This window comes from Monodelphis domestica, chromosome 5 (genome assembly GCF_027887165.1).
Source record: "Monodelphis domestica isolate mMonDom1 chromosome 5, mMonDom1.pri, whole genome shotgun sequence".
In the NCBI taxonomy this organism is placed as follows: Eukaryota; Metazoa; Chordata; class Mammalia; order Didelphimorphia; family Didelphidae; genus Monodelphis; species Monodelphis domestica.
In genome coordinates, this window is record NC_077231.1 from 305,201,374 (window position 1) to 305,227,338 (window position 25,965).

Sequence of the window (25,965 nt, forward strand, 5' to 3'; positions counted from 1 at the left end):
TCCCCTGAGGGTTGTAGGGTAACCCCAAGGGGTTAAAGTATCTTTGTAATGCTATTGGCTCAAGCCCTCATTCCAATGTATTCCTTTCCAATACCATTTGCCAGTGACTATTGTTCTAATATAATTTAATCAATTAATACTTGCTGAATATAGTTGGTAAGCAATCAATATCAATTAACTTTGACAAAGGGATGTTAGCCAAGAAGATATAGCAAAAGTATAACCATACCACCACTATAACCACTCTCTCATCCAGGGTATACTCTTCCCTTTACAATCTTGTTCCCTGGGGCTCAGAGTTACTATCAAATACTTGCCCTACCAAGTTCATTTTGTGGCTGTGTTAGGATTTCCCTTGTCTGCAGGACTGAGTTATCACTGTGATGAGAACAATTCCTTGCCATCATTCACTGATTTAACAAATGTGGCTCCCTATTATTGCTTTAGGGGCTTCTAGCTATTTTCTCTCATATCCCAAAGAAGATAAAAGCCATTCTCTCAGATAATCTCCCTTGGAGCTGGACTCACACATTTTCTAATATTAAGCTCTGATGTTGCAAAAATGTCAACTGAAAATACCTTAATAACATGGACATGCTATTTATTTCACATCACTTGAGCAAACATTTTGGGTAACAGTAGGGTCTTGAATCATTAGGTCATGGAATATTAGAGAACTTAGAAATGATCTCATCCTGTCCTCTTATTTTACTAAGCAGGAAGCAGAGGCCCAGAGAAATTAAATGATTTGCCTAAGATTACAAAACTAGCTAGTGATAGAATTTCCCTCCTGTTACCCAGATCGGTGTGCCTTCTACTTTGTTGCAATATCTCCCAGATCTGATATCTGGTTGTTGTTGATGCTGTTTGATTGCCACTGAAAAGACTTCATATAAAGATCAATTTTTAAAGTGATCCCTTATGCTTTAATTCCATAATAATTTCCCAATACATTCTCCCCCACTGAACTCTCTCTTATTTATTTTCTTGAAAACCTTTACCTTATATATTTTTTTTACCTTATATTTTAGAATCAATGCCAGTATCAGGTCCAAGACAGAAGAGCACTAAAGGCTAGACAATTGGAGTTAAGTGATTTGCCCAGGGTCATACAACTAGGAAGTGTCTGAGGCCAAATTTGAACCCAGGTCCTCCCAACTCCAGGTCTGGCATTCTATCCACTGAACCACTTAGGTACCCTGAAACTCCTTTATAATAAAAGATCTATGGAGCAAAGACAATCCATGTAGAATGCCCTGACTGACAGTAAATGTGAACACTGAACCCATAGTCCTCTAACTCCCTATTGAGAGAAAGGAATGATTCATCTAAAAGCATGATCATGCAGCCTATTTGAATAAGATGGTTTCTAATGTTTCTCCCAGTATTCACACTTATGTTTTATTGTCTAATATTCTGTTTTAAAATTACTCTCCACTCATAAATATTTTACATCCTAAAAAAAGCATGATCATTAGTTTTACCCATTCCTACAACCAGGATAGCAGTCTTTTAATGCATTTACCTTTTTTTTTTAATGAAACAAAGGATCTTTTTATATTAATAAATCAATCCACCATGGCGTCGAGTTCGGTTATTACTACAACTATTCCCTGCTGAAAGAAAATATTGATCTATGATGAAGGAAACCACAATTATTGCTAATATCTCTGACAAGATTATCACTAGTATCTCCCCCAAAAAGGTGAGTCTGCCTATCTCCAGCCTATAAAAGTAGAATTAGTTAAGGTTTCTTGATTAGTGTTGACTCTGTTGTTGGGAGGTTGGACAAGAAAGACTGATGAAACTTGTATGGGGCACAGCAATAGATGGGAAATCTGATTTACTGGGGAGTTTTTCCTATGCACCAGATTTGTGTTCTCCTACGTGTTGTGGGTGTCCCTGGGGGAGTCTCATGTCAAGGACAATACAAGCTAAGCTTTAAACCTGTAGAGCTTTCAGCTGGCTGAGTGACTGAGTCCAATAGGAGTCCACTGGAGCCTTCAATTAGGGGAAAGCCCACTGGTATGTTGAACAGACCCAAGCCCAGGCCAGGAACTAAAGACTTCAGACTAGTGGGACAGTGATCAGACTTTACTTTGGACTAGACCATGCGATGGGAGGTCTTAAGGCATAATAAATACTAAGCGATAAACTATGTTACAAAATCTGTTTCAGGAGCTATTGATGCTATGGGACAGAGAGGGGAATAAGTATTTCTGTGCTACAAGATCTGGATGGGAGGGACAAGGAGGAAAGAAGTAAATGCCCCAAATTTTACAGAGTTATTTAAGAGTGTTGGGATGTAGACAGAAGATAGATAGATAGATAGATAGATAGATAGATAGATAGACAGACAGACAGACAGGTAGACAGACAGATGGACAGATATATATATAGAGAGAGAGACAGATAGATAGATAGATAGACAGATGGACACAGACAGACAGACATAGATAGATAGATAGATAGATAGACATATAGGTAGGTAGATAGACAGATGGACACAGACAGACAGATAGATAGATAGACAGACAGACAGATAGACATAGATAGATAGATAGATAGATAGATAGATAGACATATAGGTAGGTAGATAGACAGATGGACACAGACAGACAGATAGATAGACAGACAGACAGATAGACATAGATAGATAGATAGATAGATAGATAGATAGATAGACTGATAGATAGATAGACAGACAGATAGATAGATAGACTGATAGATAGATAGATAGATAGATAGATAGATAGATAGATAGATAGACAGACAGATAAGTAGGTAGATAGACAGATGAACACACACAGATAGATAGATAGATAGATAGATAGATAGATAGATAGATAGATAGATGGATAGATAGATAGATAGATAGACAGACAGGTAGATAGACAGATGGACAGATATATATAGAGAGAGACAGATAGATAGATAGACAGATGGACACAGACAGACAGACAGACATAGATAGATAGATAGATAGATAGATAGACAGACAGACAGACATATAGGTAGGTAGATAGACAGATGGACACAGACAGACAGACAGATAGACATAGATAGATAGATAGATAGATAGATAGATAGATAGATAGATAGACTGATAGTTAGATAGATAGATAGATAGACAGACAGACAGACAGACAGACAGACAGATAGATAGATAGATAGATAGATAGATAGGCAGACAGACAGACAGATAGATATACAGATAGAGAGATAGGTAGATAGACAGATGGACAGACAGACAGATAGATAGACATATACATACATAGATAGATGATAGTAATTAAGTACTGTGCTGGTCACTGTGCTAAGTGCTTTTTACAAGTATTATCTCATTTGATGCTTATCAGAATCTCGGAAGGTAAATATTATTATTCCCAATTTAGTTTCAACCTTCATCATCCTAGCCACCCTCTTATGACTGTTCCCTAGTTAATCTGGCCTGGGAACTGAGAAGAGGACTGGGTTGTACACAAGGATAAGAAGAGATCCTAAAACCAGCATAGGGGGATCCAATCATGTGCAAGGTATAAGAACAGATGTCAGCTTGTGACTTTGTCAGTCACTACCTAGTTCTGAGTTCCAGATCCTGACTGGTTGAAGATCAGAACCTAGGAGTAGCATTCTAAGGTGAGGAGAAGTCACAAGCCCTAAGTAGAGTCCTGACCTAAAGAAAAGTTCAAAAGCAAACAGGAACGCTATGGCTCTATCCCAGGAGCAGGGTGTATTCTCAGTTCCATCTTCCAGCCATTCTGAAACCTATAGCTAAACATCTAGTGCAGGAATCCAAGATCAAAAGAGAATCTCTGGTTCTATCATTCAGTAGTTGAACAGACCCAAGCTGAGGTCCAGACCTTAAAGATCTCAGACTAAAGGGGCAGTAATGAGACTTTACCTTGGATAAGACCACTTTGGAAACACTGGAAACTTACAGGTTCGTAGCTCAAGCTGTTCCTGAAACTCTAGTATGACATAATATTTAATTGTGAAAGAAAGACCCAAGAGAACAAAAGCTTAGTTAAGACACTCCCACCCAGATGTGCACAGAGCCCACAGAGCCCACTAACATAAGGTCTCAAGTCAAGAAATAGCCTGGAAGAACAAACAAACAAAAAAAGGATTCTATCATAAATGTGATGTCAGGGATGCTCGAAACACAAAACCCAGAAGAGAATGACTTCAAAACACTTACAAGCAAAGCCTCAAAGGAAAATACAACTTGGGCACAAGTCCAATTAAAATTCCTTGAAGAGATGAAGTAAGAGTTTGGTTTGTTTGTGTGTGTGTGTTTTTAAGAGCTAAACATTATTTTAAAAAAACAACAAATGATGACACTAAAGAGAAAAATGAGAAAATAAATTAGACTTTTAAAATAACAATTAAATATTAAATAAAAAGAACCCACTAGTCACTGCTTAAAAGGCCCCAAAATAACTTCTAGGAACATTTAAGCTAAAATCCAGTGTTCAGGTAAAATAAAAAAATATTGTATGCAGCCAGAAAGAAAGAATTCAAGTACAAAGAGCCACAGTTAGGCTCCCGTGAGATTGAGATCACTATAAAAAAGAGGAGAATTCAGAATATATTATAGAAGGCAAAAGATATAGGCTTACAAACAAGAATACCTATCCAACAAAACTGAATATAATTCTACAGTGAGGAAAATGGATCTTCAATAAAATAGAACATTTCTAGACATTCCTGATGAAAAGACCTAAGCTGCATAGAAACTTTAAAGTAGAAATATAGGAGACCAAAAAAAAAACTATTAAAAAAGAAACCATAAAGGACTAAATAAACTTCACAATTTAATGTGGAGGTAATATATGGTATCTCTCATCATCAGGAGTCATAGAGTCTAATTAGGCCAAGAGCCTAGAAATAGTTCTGTTATATTTTGATAATCTTAAAAGAAGAATGGAAAGAGAAAAGGAGTACACTGCAGGAATGTGGGGAGAGAAAGGAGAGGGAAGATGAGGAATATTATCTCACATAATTAGGGCACACAAAGAGAAATCTATGCAAAAAAGGAGAAAGGCAGGAAGGGAACAGGCAACACTTGGACTTTGCTCTCATCTAAAGTGGTGAAGAGGAAAAAGTAAACACCCATTTGGGTACAGGAATACATTTCATTTAGTAGAAGAGAAAGAAGGCAAAGGAAGGAAGGGAGAATGGGGAAAGGGAGGGAATAAGAGGAAGGCTATATATTAAGAGAGAGATTAGTCTTTTTTTTTTTTTAATAACGAATTTCCACTTAAGTTTTTTAAGTTTAAATATGATTCAAATTGTCTCCCTCCCCCTCCTGGAGCTGACAAGCAATTCAATCTGGGTTATACATGTCTTATCATGTAAAATATTTCCATATTAATATTATAAAACCAAAACCCCAAATCATATACCCAAATAAATGTGATAAACCAAGTATTTTCATTTGCATTTCTACTCCAATAGTTCTTTCTCTAGAGGAGATAGCATTCTTTTTAATAAGTCTCTTAGAATTGTCCTGGATCATTGTATTGCTGTTATTAGCAAAGTCTATCACATTTGATCGTTCTACAATAATTCCGTTACTGTGTATAATGATCTCCTGGCTCTGTTTATTTCACTCTGCATCAGTTCACAGGGATCCTTCCAGTTCTTTCTGAAATCATTCCTTATAGCACCATTATACACATTATATGTATTTGTTCAGCCATTCCCCAATTGAAGGATATCCCTTTAGTTTCCAATTCTTTGCCACCACAAAAAGAGCAGTTACAAATATTTTTCTACAAATGGGCACTTTCCCATTTTTTTTTGTCTCTTTGGGACACAGATCTAGTAGTGGTATTTCTGGATCAAAAAATATGCATTGTTTTATAGTCCTTTGGGCATAGTTCCAAATTGCCCTCCAGAATGGTTAGATCAATTCACAATGCCACCAGCAAAGCATTAGTGTCCCAATTTTGTCACATTCCCTCCAACATTTATCATTTTCCTTTACTGTCATATTGACCAATCTGAGAGGTGTGAGGTGACACCTCAGAGTTGTTTTAATTTACATTTCTCTAGTCAAGAGAGATTTAAAACATTTTAAAAATATGTTTATTGATAGCTTTGATTTCTCTATCTGAAAACTGGCTAATCATATCCCTTGGCCATTTATCAATTGGGGAATGGCTTGGATTCTTATAAATTTGACTTAGTTCTTTATATATTTGAGAAATGAGACCTTTATTAGAGAAATTTGCTATAAAATTATTTCCCAGTCTGTTGTTTCCCTTCTAATCTTGGTTGCATTGGTTTTGTTTGTACAAAATCATTTTAATTTTAATTTAATCAAAATGAATTCCTTTTACATCTTGTAATGTTCTCTATCTCTTGTTTGCTCATAAATTCTTGACTTCTCCATAGATCTAATAGGCAAACTATTCTATTTCCCCTAATTTACTTATATCACTTTTTATGTTTAAATCATATACCCATTTTGACCTTATTTTGATATAGTGTATTGATCTAAACCTAACTTTTGCCATATTGTTTTCCAATTTCCCCAGCAGTTTTTGTCAAATTGAGTTTTTATCCCAAAAGCTTGGGATCTTTGGGTTTATCAAACACTAGATTGCTGAGGTCATTTACCTCTAGTCTACTCTTCTATTTCTTAGCCAGTACCAGATTGTTTTGATGATAACTAATTTGTAGAACAGTTTAAGATTTGGTACTACTAGGCCACTGTTCTTTACTTTTTTTTCACTAGTTCCCCTGAGTATTCTTGATCTTTGGCTCTTCCACATTAAATTTGTTATTTTTTTTCTAGTTCTATAAAATAGTTTTTTAGTAGTTTGATTGCTATGGTACTGAATAAGTTAATTAATTTAGGTAGGATTGCCATCCTACCTATGAGCAATTATCGTTTTTACAATTGTTTAGATATAACTTTATTTGCATGTGAATAAATTCCCAAGTATTTTATATTATCTAGAGTGATTTTAAATGGAGTTATTCTTTCTAACTCTTGCTGTTGAGTTTTGTTGGAAATATATAGAAATGCTGATGACTGTGTGGGTTTATTTTGTATCCTGCAACTTTTCTAGTTATTCATTATTTTGACTAGCTTTTTAGTTGATTTTCTAGGATTCTCTAAGTATACCATCATCCACAAAGTGTGATAGTTTATTTTCTTACTGTTGACTTTATAGTTTATTTTCTTACTGTCAACTTTAATTTATTCAATTTCTTTTCCTTCTCTAATTGCTAAAGCTAGCATTTCCAGTACAATATTAAATAGTAGTGGTGATAATGGGCATTCTAGCTTCACTCTTTATGTCATTGGGAAGGTTTCTAACTTATCCCCATTGTAGATGATACTTCCTGAAGGTTTTAAATAAATACTAATTATTATCTTAAGGAAAGACCCTTTTATTCCTCTGTTTGCTCTCTAATGTTTTGAATAGGAATGGGCATTGTGTTTTTTCAAAGGCTTTTTTTTTGTACCTATTGAGATAATCATGTGATTTGTTAGTTTAATTATGGATATGGCAAATTAGGTTAATAGTTTTCCTAATATCATACCAGCCTTGTATCCCTGGTATGAATCCCACTTTATTATAGTGAATAATCCTTATGATATATTGCTATAGTCTCTTTGCTAGTATTTTATTTAAGATTTTTTATCAATTTAATTAAGGAAATTAGTCTGTAATTTTCTTTCTTTGTTTTTGGTCTTCCTGGCTTAGGTATCAGCACCATATCTGTGTCATAAAAAGAATTTGGTAGGACTTCTTCTTTGCTTATTTTGCCAAATAGGTTGTATAGTATTGAGATTAATTATTCTTTAATATTTGATAGAATTCACTTGTGAATCCATCTGGCCTTGAGGATTTTTTCCTTGGGGAGTTCATTGATGACCTGTTCAATTTCTTTTTCTGAGATAGCATTATTTAAGTATTCTATTTCCTCTTTTCTTAATCTAGGCAATTTATATTTTTGTAAATATTCATCCATTTTACCTAGGTTATCAGGTTTATTATCAAATAATTGAACAAAATAGCTCCTAATGATTACTTTAATTTCCTCTTCCTTAAAGGTGAAATGAGAAATATTAGTTTTAAGCAAAAATGAGTTCTTAAAGAGAGTATGGGAAACAAAGATAATATAGAGTTAAGGTAAGAAGTTGGAGACTAATCTCTCAAAGTCAACTGAAGTAAAAAAGGTAGGAATACCAATCATTATCTCAGACAAAGCAAAAACAACAAAAGAATGAAAAGAGATACATAAGGTATCACATTTTGTTAAAAGATAGGATTGACAATGAATTAGCATCAATATTAAACACATAAGCACCGAATGCCAGGGCATCTAAATTTTTAAAGGAAAACTTAAATAGGATTAAGTAGATAGTAAAACTATAATAATGGGAGACTTCAACTGACCCCTTCTCAGACCTAGACAAATCTACAAAAAATCAACAAAAAAGAAATGAAAAGGCTAAATAGGATTTTAGAAACATTAGATTTAAAGTTAAAGTTCAACTTCTAGAGATTATAAATAGAAATGGAAATGACTCTATGTATTTCTCACCTGCATATGGCATCTTGACAAAAAATTGACCATGAATTAGGGCATTAAAAACCTTATAAATTCAAAGAGGTACAGATATTCAACATATTTTATAGACTGGAATGCAATTTTAAAAAATATTTAATATAAGGATTCACTGATGAAATCATTAAAAATTAGTTGGAGACTAAATAACTTAGCCCTAAAGAATGAATAAGTCAAAGAACAAATCATAGAAATAATACTTTCATTAAATATGACAACAATGAGACAAAATTTGGGGAATACAACCAAACAAGTCCTGAGGGGAAAATTTTTATCTTTAAAAACTTTTATTTAATTACAGAGAAAAAGAACAGGTTAATGAATTGAGCATCCAACAGAAAAGAATAGAAAACCAGTAAATTAAAACTTTCAATTAAACACCAGAATTGAAATCCTAAAAATCAAACAAGAAATTAGCAAAACTGAAAGCAAAATAAATCTATTGAATGAATAATAAATCAAAGAACTGTTTTTTAAAAGACCAATCAAATAGACATAGCATTAACTAACTTAATTACAAAAAGACAGAGAAAGAAGCTTGTTGGCTCAGTGGATAGAAAGCCAGGCCTGGAAAGAGGAGGTCCTGGGTTCAAATTTGACATCAGATACTTCCTAGTTTTGTGATCCTGGACAGTTTATTTAACCCTAATTGCCTAGCCCTCACCACTCTTCTGGCTTAGAACTGATACTTAATATTAATTCTGTGACAGAAGTTAAGGGTTGAAAAAGGAAGGAAGGAAGGAAGGAAGGAAGGAAGGAAGGAAGGAAGGAAGGAAGGAAGGAAGGAAGGAAGGAAGGAAGGAAGGAAGGAAGGAAGGAAGGAAGGAAGGAGGGAAGGAGGGAGGGAGGGAGGGAGGGAGGGAGGGAGGGAGGGAGGGAGGGAAGGAAGGAAGGAAGGAAGGAAGGAAGGAAGGAAGGAAGGAAGGAAGGAAGGAAGGAAGGAAGGAAGGAAGGAAGGAAGGAAGGAAGGAAGGAAGGAAGGAAGGAAGGAAGGAAGGAAGGAACCTAATTACCAGTAGCAAAACATTTTAAAAATGAATGGCAATCAATGAAAAAGAAAAAAATATATATATCGGGGACTATTGTCCAATTATACACCAATAAAACTAACAATCTATGGATAAAGATTTATAAAAATGTAAAATGGCCAGATTAGCAGAACAAGAAATAGAAGGCTCAAATGACCCAATGTCAGAAAAATAAAAGCAAGGGCTAAAAATGGAGCTGATAATTAGGCAGAGATTGGAAGCCTAAGGGCAAGGCAAGTATGGAGGGGGTCAGACTTACAATAAGAGACAAAGAGTGGATTCTTGACTCTGCTCCTTATTACCTGTGTGACCATAGTTTGCTTGACCTTGTTGGATCTCAAGTCCTTTCGAAGACACTTTCTAGCTGCAAATCTTGTGATTTCCTCATCTTTTATTCTAGCTATTTTTAACATTAATATGTTTTATAATTATATATTTTTATATAAATGATATATTTAATATTAAATTAGCCATACTTTAATTATAGCTATTCAGGAAGTTCACAAAACGAAGCCTGCACCTTTAGACCATTTTGGTTCTCTTAGGGACCACTAAGAGTGTCAAAGGCAGATCTTTGTTTTGTTTTCAATACAGTGTTAACAATTTGGGCATGTCCTGGTCTGGCAGCATCACTTTTAAGCTGACAAACCATCCAACCACTATTTCTCATAGCTTTACACTTGGCTGCTGCTGACTCTCAGCCCCTGGCTGCTATCTGAAGTGGAAATGATACAAATGTCATGAGTGAAGCTCATGATATGGGATTGTATTAATAGCAAAAAGCATCTGTCACACATGGAAGGAGTCATTTTAAAAGTGCAAGAGATGGTTTTTAATTCAATAAGCATTTAATAAGAAGTTCTTATGTGCCGGGCTCCCAAAGATTCAAAGATTAAAAAATTAAGCAATCTCTGCTCCCACAGATCTTCCCTTCTATTGGGATGCGGGCAATAGTTATTTGTTGATGATCATAACTGACTGTTCTTAGTTCTTCACATGCATTATTTATTGCAAGGCTCATAGTAACTCACACTGATTATTGATTTGAGCTAAGTTACATTTATATCACCCTTTAAGCCTCACATAACACTTCCCCTTTAGTAGCACTTTGGGGAAGGGAGTACAAGTAAACTATCTCTTCTACAATATTCAATTTCTTAGACTACGTAATTGCTTAATAAGCCTGATTGTCTCCTCTAAGTTTCTAGTTCCAGCACTAGAGATGAAATTAACCATGACAATTGGGTTTCTCCATGGAAACCACAGAGCTAAGATGTTCTGTATTCCAAAAAAGATGAAACTCCTGTTCTCCTGTTGTTGGTTGCCTGGCAACAATACTCAGTGTTGTGACTCTGTGGGAAACTAAATTGAGACTCCAGAACCACTGTAATTTTATGCAGGGGAATAGAATGATGAGAATGGCTTCTCATTACAAGATACAAGTCAGTAGGGCAGCTCTACGCTTGACCATTTCATATGGAAAGACTCAAGTGGCATAACAAAAAGGAGAGGAAACTCGGACAGTGTAAAGGTGAAATAAAACCAGAGATTTCTCTCTTATGGTACCAGCCAGTATTCTGTAGGTCAACATTTCTGAAAGAGTCCATTTCCCAAGAGGCAGGAGGTTCCCCTCATTCTGGACGACTCATTCATTCAACTCTTTTGGGGTGAATTTTGCTACTTTAGCTATCATTGTAATTGATCCCTAAGAAATATTATTAGTTCTATGAAAGCTTGATCTAGGTCATCAGGGACCTAATGACGTAGGATCTTAGAACTGAAGGGACCATTCAATGACCTCAATTTAAAGATAAGGAGAGGGAGACTGTCATGGACCATTATCAGAGTGTGCCTAGCCGGATGTCTCTTTAATTTCCATTTACTGGAACAAAACTACCCGTCTAGATGTTCTTGACTATACTGAGAATCCAAGTGTGCTTCCACTTAAGAAAATCCAATATATGGTTCATCCAATCAGGAAAGTGATTTTTAACTATTTCAAAATGTTTCTAAATAGTGCAAGCCCTTATGCCCAGGTCCACATCCCAAAGTGAACAAAAAAAACAGAAAAGGACCCATTGGTACAAACAATATGTTGGAAGTGTCTGAGACCAGATTTGAACCTAGGACTTCCAGTCTCGAGGCCTGACTCTCAATCCACAGAGCCACCCAGCTGCCCCCCCACCCCTTTTAAAAATCCTTTCCTTCACTCTTAGAATCAATACTATGTATTGGTTCCAAGGCAGAAGAGTGCCAAGTAATTTAATAAAGAAAATTTAGTCATATTTTTGGTTTCCTGTAGCCCTTAGAATCATACTGAATATATTTATATATATACCTATTTTATTGTATACTTGTATATATATTTTATGTTGTATATAAATATTATATATTTATTATTATATATTTATTAATATATTTGAATTGCAATATGTTTTATGGATAAACATTACAATATTATATGATACGTAAACATATTATGAACAATAAATCTACTTCTAGATATGTAAATATAGGCATATAAACATTTATACATGACATGGACATGGATACCATATAAATAGATGTATAAGACAGGATGCTCTGTTGGATTTGGATGTATTTATTTATGCACATGTTGCTTCCCTTCTCTGTCAATGCAATATAAGCTCTTTGAGGGCAGGGACTGTTTTATTTTTACCTTTGTGGCCACAATGCCTTACCACCACACCTAGGACACAATAGGCTTCCCATAAGTGCTATTTATATAATTGAATTGAATCTCTACAAATCCTTGTCTTCTTTCAAAGTTTAGTTCAATCCACCTGCAGAGAAAAAACTATTGAAGTAGGAATGCTGATGAAAGCATGTAATTTTTCACTTTAGTGTATTTGATTTTTTGTTTTATATGTTATTCTCTTAAAAAATGAACACTATGGAAATGTTTTGCATGGTAATATATATATATATACAACCCAGATTGAATTGCTTGTCCACTGTAAGTAGGGAGGGAGGGAAACACTTTGGATCATATAACTTCAGAAAACTTCTGTGGAAATTTATTACATGTAATTGGTAAAATAAAAGATCTTTATTAAAAAAACAAAGTTTAGCTGAGTGAAGCCTTGATTGTGCCTAGTTCAGAGTACATACATTCTCTCCCTACACTTTTTTCTAGAGCACTCTGTCTGGATCTGTCCTTTGCTGTCCCTATCACAGTCTACCTTGAATCATATTTGCATTCATATGTCCAATCCCCATTTTCCAGTCCCCACATTTCCTGCACGTTCATTCTTTGACTTTCATTCCTGTTGATGGCTTGATATTTCTCTGGTATATTTGCAATTTACTAGAGAATTGTCAAAGCCAGAAAGAGTTTTCAAGATCATAAAGAATGGAAATAGAAAGCTAGAATAAGCATTCTTTGCCATAGACATTTGTGGGCGAGGAGCCCACCTCCCATCGTACCATGTCAATGAGCCCTGAGTATCTTCCTTGCAAGACTTCCAGACTTCCAGACTTCCGCCATCTTGGGGCTCTTCTGGACCACTTGGCATATACTATCTCTGCTCATCCTACCAGCTGTCTGGACTGCCAAAGCAGTAGAAGAGAAAGAATGGGATGGTGAATTAAAACAGAACCTTTGTTCCATTTCCCTCAAAGCTGCTGGCTCCATGTTACCACTAACTGAGAAGGAGGAAATATTGTTCATCCGTTCATTAGTCAATCCTCCCCCACCAGACTGAGTCAAACTTACAAACAATGGATCTAATTACGCTGAAGCAAATGTGTATTGCTCAAGTCTAGACACATTAAAAGTAAAGAGGTGGAAAAGGGGGAACCCCAGAGAGTTTTCTCCTCTGTTGACTATGCCAAGTCTGACTGCCTCTTTGGTTATCAGAAGCTTCTCACTATCAAAGCTGCTGGACCTTCCTTTTTTCTTTCCAGTGGAAGAGTTTCTAAAAAAACCAGAAAGCCAGGACCCATCTCTGCAGGTGGATGCTAGGCAACAGCATCAAATGATGCCCAAACTTCCAGGCTTGCTGGCAAGATGGAATGGCAACTTGAGCCACTACTGTCTAAAATCAAAATAAAAAGCTCTTGGAGGTGTAAATGTCAGAAAAGTTGCTGGCCTGACCCAGAATTTTTTCACGTCCCCTTTTTAATTAAAAAAATTATATTCAGAATTTGTACATACTTCAAGTGGTTTCTTCTTTGCCAAAGATGGTCCAGACCCCCGTGGAGGAATTTCAGAAAGCCTTGGGTTGGATGGCTTTAGTTGTCTCTAATTGACTATGGCTAGTTCAGCTAATATGAGGGGAAGTAAGACTATATAGGGATCCCTTCCACATTATGACTTTCCCAATCATTTGGTGGCTTAGCCTAAGAATTTATGTAGGGAGGAGCCAAGATAAAGAAGGTACAGGGACCCAATGTAATTTCTCCCAAATTGCCCTCCAAAATGCCATGCTATAATGCCTCAAAATGAATTCTGGAGTGGCATAACCCACACAAAAGTGGGTTTTCAGCCCAAAGCAACTTATAAGGCCAACATGAGGGATCTAGTGTACCACAGTGGAGATCGAATGCAGAGCACCAGTGCAGATCCCACAACAGCAAGAGGCTTCCAGACCTTTGCTAGGTGGGTGAACCTGAAGTGGCAGCCAAGGCGTCCAGATCTTCAGCCACAGATGGTGAGGAGGAGTCAGACAACTGCTTAGAATCACTTTATAGGGGTCCCTTTGTTGGCTCTGGGTTCAAGACTCTTGATGCATTGACTAGGTTTGCAGTTCTGGGGCATAGTCCCAACGTGAGGAAAAGCACCAGCAAACACCAGCACTTGCAGCCACAGGGGAGCAGGAGATACTGGTCAGAGTTCCAAGACAGAAAAGAGTGCTTGGGGTTCCTCACAGACCAGAGCACAGGCCTGAAGAGTTTCAGACACACCTCTCCTTACTTTATACCACCTTAGAAGAACTTAAAGAAGATCGATTCCCATTGCCAGCTCTTAAGGCAGCTGCACAAAGCACCTGAAATTTGGAACAGTGCTCCCTTCCCCACAGTTACAGAGCCCAACTTTAATAGTTTTTTAAACTACAAGAAAATTAAAAGGCAGGAAAATGAGCAAACAACCAAAAAAGAAACTCAGCAAACTCATCAAGAACCAATCAAAGTCAAAAGAATGAAAAAATAAAGAAAAAGTGAAATATCTCATAGGAAAAAAAGAACTAACCTGGAAAATAAATCCAGGAAAGATAATTTAAGAATTATGGGACTCCCTGAAAGCGGCAATCAAAAAAAAAGAGTTGAGATATCATTTTTCAAGAAATCTTCAAGGATATTCTAGAGCCAAAAAACAAAATAGAAATTAAAAGAAACCACCAGCCACCCCCTGAAAGAGATCCCTAAGAGATAACTTCCAGGAATATTATAGCCAAATTCTAAAACTCCCAGGTCAAGGAAAAAAATTTCAAGCAACCAAAAATAAACAATTCAAATATCATGTCCTGAAGGCTATAAGAAGGCTTGCCATGCCCCTCCTATTCTTATCTTCCAGTCCTAAAACCATGAACATGATCGTCTGGATTCTCCATGCCTTTGCAAGGATTATACCACATAACTGGAATGTACTCCTCACCATCAACTCATAGACTCCCTAATTGCTTTCAAAACTGAGCACAAGGGGGCAGCTAGGTGGCTCAGTGGATTGAGAGCCAGGCCTAGAGATGGGAGGTCCTAGGTTCAAATCTGGCCTCAGACACTTCCCAGCTGTGTGACCTTGGGCAAGTCACTTTACCCTCATTGCCTAGCCCTTACCACTCTTATGCCTTGGAGCCAATACACAGTATTGACAAAACAGAAGGTAAGGGTTTAAAAAAAAACTGAGCACAAGCTCCATTTCTTATGAGGCTTTACCCATCCCCACAGCTGATAATGCCTCCCTCATCCAACTGCCTTAAGTTGATTCTGCATATCATGTATCTGCAATACATATATGTACATTTATATACTTACATATACATATTTTATACCTTATATATGCATAAGATTTTTACCTATTTGTGTGTATATACATATATACACATATATTAAACTTTATTAGCTTAAAACAGCACCAATATTTCTGAGACACCATATATATCTAGACATATATATGTACATACACAATATATATATATATATTGTGAAGATTGAATTTAGCTCTCCCCTGATTGTAACATTGATGATACTTAGCTCTTCCTTTATTTTGAAGATTAAATTGAAACCCCCTGATTGTAACAATGAAGGTACTTAGCTCTTCCTTTATTGAGAAGATTGAGTTGTAATCCACAATCTATTTTTAGATTTTAGTCTACAAAAAGGTGATAACTCAGTATTTGAAGTATATCTACCCATTTTAACTAAAAAAAAAAAGGTGTTAACTAACTACAAAAGGTGAACTAACCAAAAAAAAAAGGTGTTAAGTAACCAAAAAAGGTATAATCTAACCAAAGAAGGTGTGAACTAAAGAGTGTGCAGTCCTAGAGAGGAGCATCTGCTAGACGTAAAATTTAGGGGAGGTGACACAAGAGAAAAAGATCTTTAAAAAGAGGATCAGAGGCCAGAAGACAATATTTTGATTCCATTCGAGTTAGATGGAGGATTCTCTGACTCAGAGTTGGACTGGAGGAACTGGACCCCTGGAAGAACGCCTGCCGGAGACCTCAGACTGCTTTTCCTTTTAGACAGTCAGGTCACATTTGGTGAGTGAAAGGCTGACTTAGTGACCACACCTTTCTAGAGGCATGAAGCCTCCAGGAAAGATCCATTGTCTTGAGACTCTCTTCCCCTGGCTGGGGCTTAGAAATTCTAACTGGTATCAGTGGAAGCCAGAGCTCACTTGGCTCTTACTCTTTCTCTCTCTCTCTCTCTCTCTCTCTCTCTCTCTCTCTCTCTCTCTCTCTCTCTCTCTCTCTCTCTCTCTCCTTTTCTCTCTTCCTTAATATCTTCCCTCTATTGTAAATAAACAACCACAAATTCCATTTACTTTAGTAATTCATTTTGGGATTTAGAAATTCAATCCTTGCCAACCACCTATATAAATATTCAGAGTCCAAACACAATTAAATTTAACAATACACATGCATATTGTAAGGAATTAACTTTAGAGGTTTGACTGAAATATGAGAATTCTAATGTAATATTGTGATTGCTGATTAAAAAATATTATAGCTCAAGTCAAATTTTAGTAGCTTTTATTTACAAAGAGTTAGAAAGAGTGAAAGTAGAGAAATGTAAGAAGTAGAGAAAATGTCTAGCCTATCACACTAAATGTTGCTCTGGTGTCCAGTTCAGCCCTGGAAGAGCTCATTAACCCTCAGCCAGAGGACCTGGTGGTGCCTTATGCAAAGGTTCCACCAATTCAGTCTCCTCCAGGAGGAGGCCTCTCCAGTACTAATCTCTCCAGAAGCCAGGAAGGGAAGACTAGCTACTCACTCACCCCAGATGAAGTCCAAAGGAGAAGATCCAGGAGCAATCCTCCAAGAAGCAGTCCAAAAGCCAAGGTCCCAAGTCAAAGCTGAGGCTCAAGTCCAAAGCCACCTCTAAGAGGCAAGTCACCAGCCGAAGCTCTAAGCCAAAGATTCAAACCAAAGACTCAAGCTGAAGACCTCTTAGACAGGAAGTTCAGAACTTTTTATAGTCCTTTTTCCATGTCCCTTCCTGTCCCTTCCTCCATTTTATGGGAACCAATTGCAGTCTTTGAATTTGCCTACCACTGCCCAGGGGCAGGGCAGTTGCCTCTGAGGTTGTCACACACTTTAGTAAATTACTTGGGAACTCCCTTACTTAGTGTTAAGTAGGAATGTTTAAGCTTTTGGTTGATTAATTTAAAAATTGCTGATTGATAGACAAAGAAAGTTCGACTCATTCTTCACAATGTACAAACACAAACATATGTTTATACATATATGTGTGTGCATGCAGTATGTTTATTCACATATACATATGCATATATTTGTATATACACACATGCTGACTGCCATGATAGAATTAGAACTTCTCTATAGCAAGGACTGTTCCATTTTGGGACTTGTATTCCAATCACCTAGCATAGTGTCCAGCACATATTAGGAGCCCTAAAAATGCTTGTGAATTGATTGACTATAAGTACCTATTGCTTGCACAAGATTTCTAATTACACAGATTAGAGAGAACTTTTTTGGCCTGTTACTTAAAGTTCTAAATAACCTGAATCCTACTGAGCTGTCCATCACTACTGTACATACTGTGTTTTCCCCAGAGTAAATACTAGCTGCTCCTTGGAGTCAGCATTCCATGCCCCATTTCTATTCTCTCATCTCTAGGCATCCCCCTGGACTGCTCCTTTCCTACCACCCTCAGAATTCTTATCTTACTTCCAGGCTTCTTTCAGATTCTACTTCCTCCCTGAAGGTCTCCCCAGTCTCTAGGGTCCCCTCTCCAGTTGTCAGCACTTTCTCTCTCTCCCCTGCAAAGGCACTCATCTGTACTGCATAGGATATATCCTCTTAGTTATAGGTAAGGTTCTTGAGGACAGAGTCTTGTTTCATTTTTCTATGTCCTGTGCCCAGTATGGTGCCTGGCATCTAGGGAGAGAAAAGGGAAGGGAGGAGAGACTTCCAAGGTCCAGAGAACTGTTAGATGTGGACATTTCTCCCTTCCACTATGCAGATCAACATTTTCTCTTCAATTTCTAATCTTAGAGAGTGCCCTAGGGTAATAATGAGGGGTTAAGGGACTTGGCCAGGGTCAAATAGTGAATATGTGGCAAAGAAACATTTAGCAAATGCTTGATAATTGCTTCCTGAGTTGAATTATTGGGTCAATGTTTTGTTCTCTTTGCAGAGAGAGAGAGAGAGACAGAGAGAGGGGGAGAGAGAGAGAGAAGAGAGGGAGAGAAAGAGAGAGGAGGGGAAGGAAAGGAGGGAGGGGGGCAGAGACAGAGAGAGGAGAAGAGACAGAGACAGAGGGAGAGAGGGAGGGGGCAGGAGGGGGAGAGAGAGAGAGATAGAGAGAGAGAGAGAGAGAGAGAGAGAGAGAGAAGAGTGGAAAAAGAGAGAGAAAGAGAGAGAGGGAGAGAGAAGGAGGGAGGGAGGTGGCAGGAAGGAGAGAGGGAGGTGGCAGGAAGGAGAGAGAGAGAAAAGAGTGGGAAAGGAGGGAGAGAAAGAGAGAGAGAGAGGTGGCAGGAAGAAGAGAGATAGAGAAGAGTGGGAAAAGAGAGAGAAAGAGAGAGAGGGAGAGAGAGAGGGAGAGAGGGAGGTGGCAGGAGAGAGAGAGAGAGAGAGAGAGAGAGAGAGAGAGAGAGAGAGAGAGAGAGAGAGAGAATGAAAACAATTCAACAAAATCATCTTATATACAGAGTCTGGCAGTATATGCAATCAATATTTAATTGAAGAATTTAATTTTACACAATGCAAGAATCAGGGCCATGGGTAAATAATAAAACTTCCACTTGAAATTGACCTTTTATGTGAGGATTTCAAAGCACCATCCAAGAGACTGAGCTGAGCTATGACTAGGAATCTTGGCACCTGAAGCAATCAACATCAGACATCCTAAATTTGCCTTGACTCAGTGGAGTTGGCAGAAAGAAGAACAGGATGTACCACCATCAGTAGCTTTCCATTTTAACTAAGTATTCTTGCTAATGAGGAGCTAAAATGTGTAATTCTATAGTTTTCCCCCTGTAGAATTACCGTATTAAGTCAGGGTCTCCTGGGGTTTAGCTACATCCTACTAATAGTTCTGTCCATAAGCTTTCTTAATTTATAGATCTTGTCAGATAAGACAATGGTGTCAAAATGAGTCAGATTCCTTAGAAAACGACAAATTAGCATTATATTGCATTGTATTTTTTTTTTACTTGTTAAACATTTCATAATTACATTTTAATCTGGTTCAGTTGCATTTGGGAGTGAGGATGGGCTGGGAGATTGGAGTATGACAACTGAGACTAAAGAAAATCTTTGGCATCAGGCCTGGAATCATGAAGTGTTTAACTCTAGTTTCAGACACTTAAAACAATCAAAAGTAAATGCTGCAAAACGATAATGCCCAAGTCTGCTCCAAAGAGGAGATAGGAGAAGGGACTTCCTCTCCCTTCTTTGCAAAAGTTGGGTCTATCAGTGGGAAACTATATATGAAGACAGACTTTTTTGTTATGTTAGTTTCCCTGAATCACATTTTGTCTCCTTTTCGTTTTTGTTCCAAGATATAGTTGCCTGGGGAAAATGTTCATTGAGAAATGCAGGTGATGTAAAAAAATTAAATATGTTAAAAACAAATGAATTCAACACAACACACTAATACAATATAATATCAGGCAGTCTCACTCCAGGACCCAAGTTAGGGTGGTGGTATAAAAGAAGTCTAAAGCATTACCCAGAATGCTCTTCTTTTCCTTTCGGCTTGCTGCTTTTTGCAGCATTTGCCTGTTTTTAGAGGTCCTCTAACCTGCGCACTGAGCCAGGCACTTTCTGAGTCCAGTATATTCTAGAAGGTGAAGGCTGGGCTCCTTCTACATTCTTAACACGATGGAGCATTTAGCCCAAAGTACTTGCTGTCCTCCTGTTTGGAGGTCTTCCATTCTTCGTTCAGGACTGGTTGGCCCAGCCACCAAAAGGCTCCGCTTTGTCACTGCTAGTCTTGCCCTTTACACCTACCATCCTGCAAAGGGACTTTGTCCCTGCCCAACCCAGCATTCCTAGAGTCAGGAGATTTGCGGTACCTGTAGACATGTGTTAGAGCCTAAGGGGGGATGGGGGGGAAGAGCCCCAAAGGCTCAGGACAGGGGCCGAGCAAGAAAAAAAAGACCAGAGGGATACGAACCTTTGGGGTCCGAAGGGCTGCAGAGCTGATAACTACTGCCAGCAAAGCTTATTGAATGGGGGAAGGATTTATAAAGGAAAAAAAACACAGAAATGAAGTGGGGGGGGAGCGGGAGTACATGCGGGGGTCAGCAAGTTCATGGTTAAATGGGTACAAAAACATACTTCCTAAGATATTTAGTCTACTGGGATAGGGGAGATATTCACATTCCAACCTTTGTCCTTAGACCTGGAATATTACTTCCAAAGGTTGGACCTTTGCCTAATTTATTTTTTTTTTAAACCCTCCCTTCCCTCTTAGAATCAATACTGTGTATTGGTTCCAAGGCAGAAGAGCAGTAAGGGCTAGGCAATGAAGATTAGGTGACTTGCTCAGGGTCACCCAGCTGGGAAGTGTCTTGAGATCAGATTTGAACCCAAGTCCTCCTGATTCCAGGCCTGGAGCTCTATCCATTGTGCTACCCAGCTGCCCCATCACTGAGGCCAGATTCAAGCCCAGGATCGTCCATCTTCAGGTCCGGCGTCCAATCCACTAAACCACGCAGAGGCTGCTTATCACCATCTATTTAAAAACAAGCATGTTCTCTTAGACTCCCTTGCCCTATAACCTCGTGGGGCAAGCTCACTTGGCACTCTTGGCAAATACACGTGAGTTTGGGGGTGACTTGCTTTCAGACACATATGATAGAAGGTCCCTTTGCTCCCATTCAGAGCACACACAACATTTCCTGTGTACTTTCAGCCTAAAACATGGCAGCTAAAGGAGCTTTGTTTTGTACAGAGTAGAAGAGGTTGAGCCAGAACTAAGCATACGTACAAAAGATTTAAAATCTGCGCCCGCTCTGAAACTTAGAATCTTAAAGAGGTACCCAGGACTGAAGCCGATTCTCCATCCACTGCGCACCATCCTGATGCCTCAGCAATACTAACGTAACATTATTGTTGTTCATTCATTCCAGTTGGGTCTCACTCTTTGTGACCCCATTTGGGTTTCTTGGCAAAGATACTGGAATGGCGGGTCATTTCCTTCTCCACTTATTTGCTAGATGGGGAAAAACTAGAGGGAGAACTCAGAAGAAGCTAAGGAAATAGCTAATAAAAGCCTAAAGTAAAATGGGAGCCTTCTCACTGCAGAGGAGGGATGGGTTCAAGGGAAGCTTCGTTGGAAAAATTGAGAAATCCTGGGAAGCGATTTAACTGGGGGGCAGCGTAGGAGAAGGGGTGAAGAAAGGAGGATGATTCGGCATTTGAAACCCGAGTGACTGAAAGGATGATGGCGCCTTGGAAATGGAGAAACTGGGAAGAGGTCGGTCTAGGAAGGAAGACCATAAGCTGTCTTTTAGATATGTTGAGGTGACCCTTGGGGCATCCAGGAGGAAATTCTCTAAATCAGGCTGGTGACATTTTGCATTCATCCAGAGTTTCCTAGAGAGACTAATTACAGCCTTTCTTTCTTTTCTTCCCCCTGTTGTGACCAAGGGAAAAGGGATGACTTGGCTACTCCCAGAGCTGATAACATTTTGAGAAACAGCATCAGCTCCCAAGTCCAATCACTTGCTAGATCTTGTCACCTCCACTCCCTCCCTCCCATCTTCGACTCTTACCTTTTTTCTCTTTTCCATTCTACTTCTCCAGTTATCCTAATCCAGGCCCTTCTCACCTCTTGCCAGGACTTCTACAAAGCCTCCTAACTGGTCTTACTGATTTTACTCTTACCCCTCCCCAATTCGTCCTCTATACCAGAGGAATCAACCTCAAACAATCCATGAAGGCATATATTGACTTCGAAAACCTCAAATTGGGGGAGGAAAAGAAAATGATCTTTGTCTCCAATGAATAATGTTTGGAAATGACCAAATAAAATAATGTTAAAAAAAAAAAGAAAACCTTAAATTAACATTATCGATGTTGTGTTGTAGTTTATTAAACATTTCTAATTCTGTTTTAACCTGGCTAGGGCCTTAATTGTACTCAGGAGTGTTCTGGGCTATCTGCTTCCTATATTTAATACCTATACTTTATATTTTTTAAGTTTATTTATTTAATTAATTAATTTATTTCCCGCAGTTACATGATTCATGTTCCTTCCCTCCCCTCCTACCACCCCCCCAGCCAACACGCAATTCCACTGTGTCATTGATCAAGAACTATTTCCATATTATTAATATTTACACGAGTGATCATTTAGAGTTTAGATAGTTTAGACCCCCAATCATGTCCCCATCGGCCCATGTGATCAAGCGGTTGTTTTTCTTCTGTGTTTCTGCTCCCACAGTTCTTCTTCTGAATGTGGATAGTTTCTTTCTCATAAGTCCCTCAGAATTGTCCTGGATCATGGCACTGCTGCTAGTAGAGAAGTCCGTTACATTCGATGGTATCACACTGCATCAGTCTCTGTGTACAATGTTCTCCTGGTTCTGCTCCTTTCACTCTGCATCACTTCCTGGAAGTCTTTCCAGTTCACATGGAATCCCTCCAGTTTATTATTCCTTTGGGCACAATAGTATTCCATCACCAACATATACCACAGTTTGTTCAGCCATTCCCCAATTGAAGGGCATCCCCTCATTTTCCAATTTTTTGCCCCTACAAAGAGTGCAGCTATGAATATTCTTGTACAAGTCTTTTTCCTTATTATCTCTTTGGAATATCTATACTTTAAACAAATTGCAACATAATCTTTCTAAAGCCCAGGACTGGTCACATTATTCCTCCATCCAATAAACTCAGGGGCTCTCCATTGCCTTTAGGATAAGTTATAGACTTGTAGCCTTGACATTTAAAGCAATTCTGGTCCTAAGTCCAGCCTACCTTTCCAGTATTATTTCACTAAATTATTCCTTGCCCCTAATGCATTGTCGGTGGAGTTGTGAACTCATCCAACCATTCTGGAGGGCAATTTGGAACTATACCCAAAGGGCTATAAAACTCTGTGTACCCTTTGATCTGGTAATGCCACTACTGGGACTGTATCCCAAAGAGATAATAAAAGGGAAAGGACCTACTTGTACAGAAATATTTATAGCTGTTCTTTTTGTGGTGGCAAAGAATGAAAATTGAGATGTTTATCAGCTGGAGAATGACTGAACAAATTGTGGTATATGTTGGTAATAGACTATTGTGGTATAAGAAATGATAAGCAAGATGATTTCAGAAAAAGCTGGAAAGATCTGGGGAACTTGATGCAGAGTGAAATAAGCAGAACTGGGAGGACAGTGTATACAATAACAACAATATTTGACAACGATTCTCTGTGAAAACTCGGCTACTCTAGCAATGTACTGATCTGGGACAACCATGAAAGACTTATGACTGGGAATGCCCTCCACCTCCAGAAAAAGAACTGTTTGGGTTGTCTTTCACATCAGTGGGGTTTTGATTATGTATGACTTTGCTCTTACAACAATGACCAACATGAAAGTGTGTTTTGAATGATAATTAAGGGGAAAAAAGATAAATAAATAACTGATTCCCTGCCACACTCTCTCCAAACTGGCCTGCTTGCCATTTCTTAAACTTAGTATTTCATCATCCATCCCATGTCTCAGCAGAAGAAATCTCTCCCTATACTCAGAATCAGGGATGTACTAAGAGATTTAACAACTGGATCTCCTCTCCTCCCCCCCCAAAAGGTGCACACCTCATACTTTTAAGTATGTCATTAACATTTTATCTGTCACTTTCTTTTTTTTTTTAAACCCTTACCTTCCGTCTTGGAGTCAATACTGTGTATTGGCTCCAAGGCAGAAGAGTGGTAAGGGCTAGGCAATGGGGGTCAAGTGACTTGCCCAGGGTCACACAGCTAGGAAGTGGCTGAGGCCAGATTTGAACCTAGGACCTCCCGTCTATCTGTCACTTTCTTAAGTCTAAACAATCAACAAAACAAAAAAAACAAAAAAATAAATCAAGCCCAAATCTGTATTTGATATTATTTTTAAATTGTAAATACACATTCTGAAAATTTGACAGTCTTCTGGGTTTCACTTTTGCCTTCAGCAAACCCCTGGCTTCAGGGAATTCCCTCCTCAGTTCTGCCTCCTAGCAGAGTGCCTGACTTCCTTTAACAATCAGCTCCCAAGCCTCCTTCTGTGCTCTCACCTATGGCTCTAAGAAACTGGAGCATATACAGTAGTCACACCCTGGAAAACCATTTCAGCAGGCTGGCCAAGCCAGGTTGAAGGTAATCAATAGGCTTTAAACTCATCAGTGATTTAGGGAGATGTCTACCCTGTTAAGGGTAAAATTAGGGTTGTTGACTGAATATATTATTTTAGTGGTCGCCAGGGATTTAAATTCAATCCCAATAAAATATTCAAGTCAGTTTGGGATTTTTATGGTGGTTTAATTACAATAGTAGGAAGAAATTAAGAGAAGGAAAAGAGGGTAAGGGTAGGAGATTTTCTCTGGCCTGGAGTAAGTCAAAGGGAGTTCAGAGGCCTCAGTCAAGGGGCCTTCTCAGAAGATTAAATCTAGCTCAGCTTCTAGCCACAAGGTCTCCTAAGAGATGAGGGGCCTCCTAGAAGGATAGTGCTTTTTAGGAGGTCAAGGAAAGGAGGAATCAGCCTTACCACTCACCTAGGTCACTCAGGGAAGATGCCTCATGTAAACCATGCTACAGAGCCAAACTCCGCAAGCACACCAAAACACCACCCAGAGCTCCCAACACTGCCAAGAGAATCACAGGAAGTGATGCAAAATACATAGGCAGTTCTTTACATCACTTCCTGTGTCTCACATGTACCAATGGTAGCTTAAGCTTGGCTTAGGATAGTTGTTTCTGATTTGTCACTTGCTTGCATGTGTCAGTCATAGGACATCCTCCTCACAGTTAATCCTTAAGTGGGGGTGTATACATTCCTAGTTGCTAGAATTCTAAAGACTAAGCGGGGTGGAGTAAAACTAAAATTCACAACCCCAACCATGGGAAGACTTTCCCCTGCAGAAGGGGCCGATGAGAACAGTTTGTTCCAATGGCCTTGAAGGCAACTGAAGCGTGTGCTGTGAAGTACTTAGAACTTGGTTAGACTTTAAAGATACCAAGGTCATCTACTACATCCCAAGCCATCACCAGTCATCCTGACTTTTGTCCTGCCATTGGATTTTGATGACTCTAGAAGAGAGAGAGGCTAATGGCTTTGTGCAACTCTGCCTCACTTAAATAAATCTAATTTATTCTGAAGTCAAAAGACATAACCAGTAGTGTTATTTTGATCTTCTTGGAATAAGAAGGATAATGACCAACCAATTAACCATGTGCCTCCCCCTACACAAAGCCCGAGTTCTCTCCATCCTATAAGGGGCAGAATATAAGGGGAAAAAATGTAGGGGATTAAAATTAAAAGGTTGGACTAAATTATTTAAGGATATGGTCACCAGGAATTAATATTTAATTCCAAATTATTTTTATGGTAATTCATTTATAAAATATAGAAAGAGTGAAAGTAAGAAAATCAGAGAGAGGATAGGGTAAGATATCTAACCTAATACACTAAGTATTTAGCTCTGATCCCTTGGCTCAA